The sequence below is a fragment of the Leuciscus leuciscus genome (assembly GCF_965113295.1).
Source record: "Leuciscus leuciscus genome assembly, chromosome: 1".
Lineage (NCBI taxonomy): Eukaryota > Metazoa > Chordata > Actinopteri > Cypriniformes > Leuciscidae > Leuciscus > Leuciscus leuciscus.
Window position 1 is genome coordinate 84,028,226 of NC_138725.1, and position 8,093 is coordinate 84,036,318.

At 34.3% G+C, this 8,093-nt stretch overlaps 1 long non-coding RNA gene across 2 annotated transcripts; it reads right to left on the bottom strand.

Moving 5' to 3' along the window:
* Positions 1 to 4,571: 4,571 nt before the first annotated feature.
* Positions 4,572 to 7,888, bottom strand: LOC309497275. Of its 2 annotated transcripts, XR_014205464.1 has the most exons (4): positions 6,035 to 7,888; positions 5,885 to 5,945; positions 5,023 to 5,131; positions 4,572 to 4,915 (listed from the first exon to the last, which is right to left on the bottom strand). It is a non-coding gene; the product is annotated as an uncharacterized lncRNA (long non-coding RNA). The 2 variants fall into 2 exon arrangements; XR_014205465.1 differs by having other exon boundaries at positions 5,885 to 7,886.
* Positions 7,889 to 8,093: the final 205 nt, after the last annotated feature.

Here is an 8,093-nt window from a genome sequence, read left to right on the forward strand (position 1 = left end):
ACTACATTAAAATCAGTTTTTCAGTTGTAACTTTTGATGCTCATTAAATTAATTACGGAACTAGTAAATATAGTAAATATAACATTTAATTTAAAATTACTTTTAATTGTTTTTAAGCTATTGTAATGTAATGACACCTGCTTCCGGACAAGGGTTTTTACAGACACTGGCCACATATCATATCATTTAGAATTAAAAACATTTATAAAACAACATGAAATAATATTTAGTTGTGCTTTCATTATTCTTATTAGTCTTCTGGTTAAGTGTATGTGTAATATTAAGTAATTTTTTTACCCACAAACTGTGTTTTATCTGGTGGACATGTTTTGTCCCTGATCTCAAGAATCACTGATATATATATATATATATATATATATATATATATATATATATATATATATATATACAAGGATAGATGTAAACAAAATCTTAAAAGGTCATTATAAGCCTTCTCTTTAAATAATTTTATTATGCTTTATTAGTGACACATTTGGGTAGAGAATATATTCCAAATCTGAAAATACAGTATGAGAACAATTAACTGCACAATTACTAGAAATGTTTACCTTGGATATTATACAATTTGCAAGCACAATTTGTGGAAAAAACAACAACAACTGTGAACCAATTATATATATATATATATTGTCCTTGCATTCTTTCTTGTGGCTCAGTGACACACCTGAATGAAAGGCTCATTAAGTATGCAGCCTCATTATGCGGGGGCATTGTCTCCTCAGGTGTGAATCACGCCCACCCGCATATTGCCTTTCCAAACAAAAAGTGTGTTACAAAATTTAAATCAATGTATTGTTTTATGTGAACGATTAGGCAGGATGATTTTCACATCATTTTGAAGAAAAAACTCTAGGCGACAAAATGCATTATTCAGAAGTCTTATTGACACATATTTAGTATGTGTTTTGTGGCCTTATTTCAGAAATTTTCATTTTTAGTTTTTTCAATAACCATGCATAAACATTGTAACGTAAATATATGACTCTGGGTCAATGCGAATTAGCTCAAGGATATAGGGAATTTTGGAAATATTAATAATCATAACTCATGGTCATAATTCATAAATCGCATATACGTTTACTTTATCAATTATCGGTATTTACCTCTTGACTGGCCTGGTCTCGTTTATCAACTCAGTCACTTGTCCACCAAATGTATGGAAGATAGCTTATCACAGTTCAGCAAGGGTATTACCGTTTTTACAAACTCCAAGAAAGTTTATCTTCTGGCCACGAACATAGAACTTTCTGAGTTTATGAATTAAAACTACTCAAAGTAGTCTATAATATCGAGCGTGTAGCTTAATTAGATCTTTTGCATTTCATTGACTTCATAAAGGTGGGTTTTCAAACACAGAGACAGTCAAAGTATGAATGGGTTTTAATAAATGTCAAAACTAGAGATTATATGAGCTACAAATATAAACGTACGTAAAAAAGCAAACAATACAACAAACAAACTATTTTTTTTTTTTTTTTTTTTTTTTTTAGCCTGCGCTATTTTTTAATTGTTGGTCTACATGTTTTCATAAACATGAATTTAGTTTCATTCTGTTTTGTTCCATCTTGATGCTTTTTTTTTTTTTTTTTTTTTTTTAAATGGGAGGGGGAAAAAACATGCACACAGAAACTAGGAGAGGTGTGGTATGTGTTGGGTGTGTGTATTGTTATTATTATTGTTATTATTATTGTTATTATTGTTATTATTATCATCATTATTACTGCTATTATTATTATTGATATCACTGTCGCCGTCATCGCAAAGTATTATCATCATCGCCATCTTTAGCATTACTATTATTAGATGAAATAAAATAAAAATAAAAAACTTTATTATTACTATTGTTGTTATTATTATTATTATTATTATTATTACTATTGTTGTTGTTGTTGTTATATTATTATTGATATAACTATTGATATTTAGTATTACTATTATTACTGTTATTACTGTTATTATTATTGATATACATGTTGTTATTATTATTATTATTGATTTTATCAATATCAATAGTATCTTTTTTTTTTTTTTTTTGTGTTAGTATGAGTACCAATACTGTTTTTTTTTTTTGTTTTTTTTTTATCATTATCAATGTTATATATTATTATTATTGATATTACTATTGCCGTCAACACAACTTATCACCATCCTTATTATCATTATTGTATTATTACTGTCATTGCTATCACTGATATTACTGTTACCGTCACCACAAAATATTATTATTATCATTATTATTATACATGCTATTACTATTTAAATACTATTTAATACTTCTAAATATTACTATTATTATTTGTCGTTGCTGTTTTTTTTTTTATTACTGTTATTATTACTGCTGTTTTATTGTTGTTTTTGTGTTCTGTTGTTGTGTTCTGTGTTTACCTTATGTACTGTATAATAAAATTAAAAAAAAAAAAAAAGGGCGCGTGTGCACGTGTCCACGTGTCCGGCTGGTTTGCGTCTAGCGTCGTCTTCCGGTGTCGTTTCGCAAAACGATGTAAAGGCTCACTTGAATTTAACCTGTTAAGCTGCAACCCCACTTTTGAAAAATCCCCAGAAATGACATACCCAAACTGAAACAGATACAGTTCATGAACCCTTTGTACTAAAAGCACAAGTATGATCTCATTTGAAAGCTGACACCTGGCAGTTTATTGTAAATGTAGAATTAATTATTGTCATAATGAAAAAAATTGTTATAAATAGCTTCAAAGTTTTGTAAAGTTATTAGAAATTATTTTTTATGAAACATCCTCATGAAAATAAAATTGAAGTTGGCACTGTAGCAATCTAGAAATGCACTACAGCTAAAGCCACATGTCTAAACATTTTATGTTTAAAATCTGAAGATAATAAGTCCAAAACTCTGGATTTAGTTAAATGTTTTTCAAGACCATGGCTGCGTCCGAAACCGCATACTTCCCTACTATATAGTATGGAAAAAGCAGTAGGCGAGCGAATAAGTATGTCCGAATCCTTAGAATCCATAAAAGAGTAGGCGAGAATTACCAGAGTGACGTACTAATTATCGCGAGATTCGGGCGTACATATACTTATAGTGCGTCCGAATATTCCTACTTTCCTACTATATAGTAGGGGAAAACAGTACGTGAACGGAGTAGTATGTCCGAAACCTCAGTACTCATAAAAGAGTAGGCGAGAAGTTCCCGGATGGCTTACTGCTTCAACCCAGATTTTGAAGAGCTCGAAGATGAATACTTTTCTATCCCAGGAGGCCACGCGAGAGGACACGTCATTATCAAACATCGCGGAGATCAGCGACGCGGGTGCTTTCAAATGTGAGTAAACACGGGTCCTTGTGTTAAAATTGCATGTGTTGAACTACTGTAGAGTAAACTGTTGAATTGTTGAAGGTGTAAAGACGTTACACAGTATAGTATAGTTGTGATTTTGCTGTAAAAACACGTTTTATTATGTATAACGTTAGCTAACAGGCGAGCTCCAGTAAGGACACGTAAGTTACGTCTCTAAAGTGGATTTACATAAACCATATACATCTTAAAGACGCTTATTTTAAATGTCTATTTACATCTGACAGGAAAATCTTCAGTAAGTATTGCAGAAGAGCACATCACAACATGAAATAGACATCTGAGTGATGAATGTGTGCTATTATGTAGAACAAATCTATTAAGTAACTAAACATAAGTTATCTATTTTATTTGTCCATTAGTACTGTTGATAAATTGAGGAACATTTATGTTGGATAAAAAGTTAAAACAAGCTCATAAATCACAGAGATAATGTGAATCTTGTCTGGATGTTACAGGGTCAGATGAACAGATGTGTTTTTATCCGGTGGAGAGTGGCTCATGAAGCAGAATGCTGCCATCAAAGGCTTTGAGTGAGTATACCACAGAAATTAATAACAATAACTAATTATTGTAATTTCAAACAGAGCTATTACAGCACTTTTCTGATTCTTGATTTCTGTGCATTAGCTGCACAGCTTTTGTGGTGGAGCAGGACTTGCAAGGGAAGATGATGGCGGCGTTTGTGAAAAAAAGTGGTTTTGTCTTCTAAATAATACTGAAATCATATGACATTGTGCGGTTAAAATGACTGCTTTTGTGTTATGTTTGTGCATTTTGTAGAATCTGAAATGTCAGCAGGCTGGTGTGAGTGCTGAGGATGAGGAGCCCAGAGCTAAATCCTGGAGATGGTGCCATGAGTCCCTCCATCACTCCACCTGCCCTTATTGCCTCAGATTGTGAAGCACAACACAACACGCAACAACCTCAGCGCCTTCAGCCTACATACACTGCATGAAAATTGGGATTTCCGACCCCGTAAACGGCCGCAAATCTCCCTAATTTTCGGCAGTTAACGACAATTTACAGCCTGTGAACGTCGCGTTCGTCCGTGCCGAATATTAATATAAATAATAATATATAAATTATTTTTTTATATTCATAATATGCTATTCTGTGGTATATTCATGTCATTGTTAACCTATGGACTACACTATTATTACCATCAAGGACATGAATTTATAAAGGAAAGGAAAATTTGCCAGGGACATGCTGTTTATTCAAAGAAAGAGCTTTATTAGCACAAACAGAAAACAATATACACCTATGTACAAAGCATAGATCATCTGCACACACAACAAATTGGAAGCTCAGTGTCTGTTTTCATCTTCGGAGCTGTAGGTGACTAGCGGCGTTCTCTCTGAATTCGATCCACTTTGAAAACGTCTGTGGTGCGTTGCCCTGTATTTAGGAGTCGCCTCTAATCTCGACTGCAGCGTAGCACAGAGCTCTGTGAGCTCCTGGCTGGTGGTTGAACTTCATCGGACATCAGATCTATGGTGGCGCACTTCCAAATGCCCACGTCATCCTCACCTAGCACACCGTCTCGCTTCTAGCAGCTGTAAAAACAACCAATACAGACAATCAGTACTGTGATGCACTGTGTATGGACACAAAACATCTATTAATGCATGTGAAAAATAGTCACATTGACTAAAAATCGTACCCTCTTTCTTCTCGCTCGACTCCGAGCTGAACTCTTCACAGCCTCGGCCTGCAATGCCAGATCTGGTTGAAGCTCCTGCGTACTGTCTCGTAGTACGTCTTACAGGCAGCTGGAAAACAATTAATTGAGAGTGATATTAATAAGAACAACATAAGTCACAGTAAAATTAATAAGAACAACATAAGTCACAGTAAAATTAAACAAAGGAGAAAAAATGCAACCGGGTGAAATTGCAGAAATACACACCGGAAGCAAACTATGCTTTTTGAAATTGGGGTTTTATTCTGACTGCTGTTTAAAATAAGTGACGCGGTCAATGGAAGCACAATTAAACAGATAAAAGTCTGATTAAGAAAAAAGTTTGCCTTGTTCGAAGAGATTTCACAAGAAAAAAAATAGATTTCACTAGTTAAACAAAAAAAAAAAAAAGAAATTGTAGAAACAGTTTACAGTAAATTTGAAGATGACAATCAAATGTCACAAAAAGCTTAACCAGTGGATCAATGCCCAAATCCACAGAATACTTAACTCAATTCAAACTGAAATGCAGTGTAATACACTGCAACTGGTCAGATTTAAATTGATTTCTCCAAACCAAAATATGTTAGGCTACAATTAAATACGATAACACAAACTGGAATACGGCAGTGGCTGAGGTAACTTAGGCCTAAGTTACAAGAGAAATAAAAGCACTTTAACAAAGCCACAACCCACGTTTAATCATGCCATGCGGAACCAGAAATATGCATTTAACCATAAAGTTATACTGTATAATCACAGAATATAGATTCAACTCATTAACAGATTTATCAAATAAACATGCCATCAGTAATTTCCCCCATAAACCATAAAACGTACATACCCAATCCTTTACCGTCAGATCACCACGAGGTTCACTCGTCACACATGCGCTCCAAATAAATCTATAAACAAAAATGTACACATCAAATGTTCTTTTAACTTCGCTTCACAACTTATTTGTGCATATTAAAGATATTGGAGTAATATTTACCAAGAAAGAAGAACGTATAACACAGAATCCGATCGATGCACGCACCGTCATGGAGCTCTCCTGAACAATGAAAAATGGCTGCCGTTCTCTGGTCGCGCGCACGCGTCCAGCACAAGTGAATAGTATCGCGAGAAGAGAGGGATTTCTTAAAGGGGCCACAAACATTTTTAATGCAAAATAGAAACGAGGTACATTTTATGTAAACAACTCTAATCGTAGTTGTAACTCTATATGTACAGTAGGCATAATTCTTGTCATTGCGTATGTGTATGCAGCATGAGTCAAATACAATCTTCTGTTCGTGCTGTATTATGCACAGTGGTTGGGCTCTAAGAGATTGTGATGCTGTTTGCATGGAATGCACATTTTACCTTTGTGGCAAAGCCTGATTGAAATTAATTGTTGAAATAAATGGTTTTGTGTCTTTTTTACATAACATTGGCTATTGCTAATGACACATAGTAACTAATCTAGCTACTTTCATTAAATATATCAATTTAAGCTAAAATGTAAGAGGGTCATTCAATGAAAATGTCCATTTTTCTGTCCCTAGCCTTTACAGAAATATTACACTTAAAAAACACTTTAGGGTTACAATTTCTTTACATTTTAAAATAAAACAATATGTTATTTGAACAATTACACCCTCTTGAGCCATCAATGTGGCAATATTTGATTTTTATGAATTATATAGAATTTCAAGCACCACAGAAATGCTCGTCCCCACAGTCATGTACAGAGGGAAAATGCTTTATTTTGAGGTCAATAACAGATTTTTACACCATTTAAAATACAATAATGTATACATAACTATCAAATATATTATGTAAATGATATATATAAAAAAAATGCAGAATACATATTATAAAATTTATAATGAAAGTAGTGGTCCCCTGGAGTTGTGTCACTGGTGTTACTGTTAAACAAAAATCTCTTATTTTGAAATAAAAATCACACTGCTATAGCTTATGTTTGTATGCAGGCCTACGGAATTTATATTCACAATACTTAATAACTAATATTATTTTATTGCATTTATATTAGTTGTTTGAAGAGTTACAAAAAAGCGGTCGGTCTTAACACAAGTTTCAGCCGGCAAGTCGGTCGGACTAAAAGGGGGAAAAAATAAATAATTGGGTCGGTAGGCTACTAAATTGACAGGGTCGGTCGGGTTACGGCAAACAAGAATATTTTTAAGGATGGCCTTAGACTATTGTAACTCACTTTATTTTGGGCTATCTCAGGCCTCTCTCTCTCGTCTACAGCTAGTTCAAAACGTAGCGGCTAGACTTCTCACCGGGACACGCAAATATGAGTCGATCACCCCTATTTTATTCAAACTCCACTGGCTACCTGTCACATTCAGGATTGATTTTAAAATTTTACTATTTGTGTATAAAGCTCTTAACAAACCGGCCCCCCAATATCTGACCAATCTCCTCTGCCCGTACACTCCATCTCGTACTTTGAGATCCAGTGATCACTGTCTTCTCATCGTGCCCAGATCCAGACTTAAAAAACGAGGCGACTGCACTTTTGTGACTGCAGGCCCAAAACTTTGGAACAGTCTACCCCTCTATATCAGACTAGCTCCCTCAATTTCCATCTTCAAAACATCCTTGAAAACTTTTAATACCCCTTGACACAACTATTTTTTTTTTTTTTATTGTCCTGTTTCTGCCCTGCATTTTATCTATTGCCCTGTACAGCACTTTGGTCAGCCTTGGCTGTTTTTAATTGTGCGTTATAAATAAATATTGTATTGTATTGTATTTTTTTTAGAATTAAGTTAATACCTTTTAGTCACCTGGGATAAAACTCCCCCTGCTACCCTCATTTACATTTGTAAAGCTCACAGCAGTCTCATTTACATGTTAAAGCATTAGAGGGAGGGGGGTCACGGGGCAAGCAAGTCCGACAGTTTGCAGTGTTGCCTGTAAATTGCCGTTTGCAGTCGTAAACCTGAACTTCCACGACAATCTACAGCGCCGGTAACTGTCGAAAATCCCACTTTTCATGCAGTGATACATGATTGTAGTTTGAATAAAGCTTTGTTTCA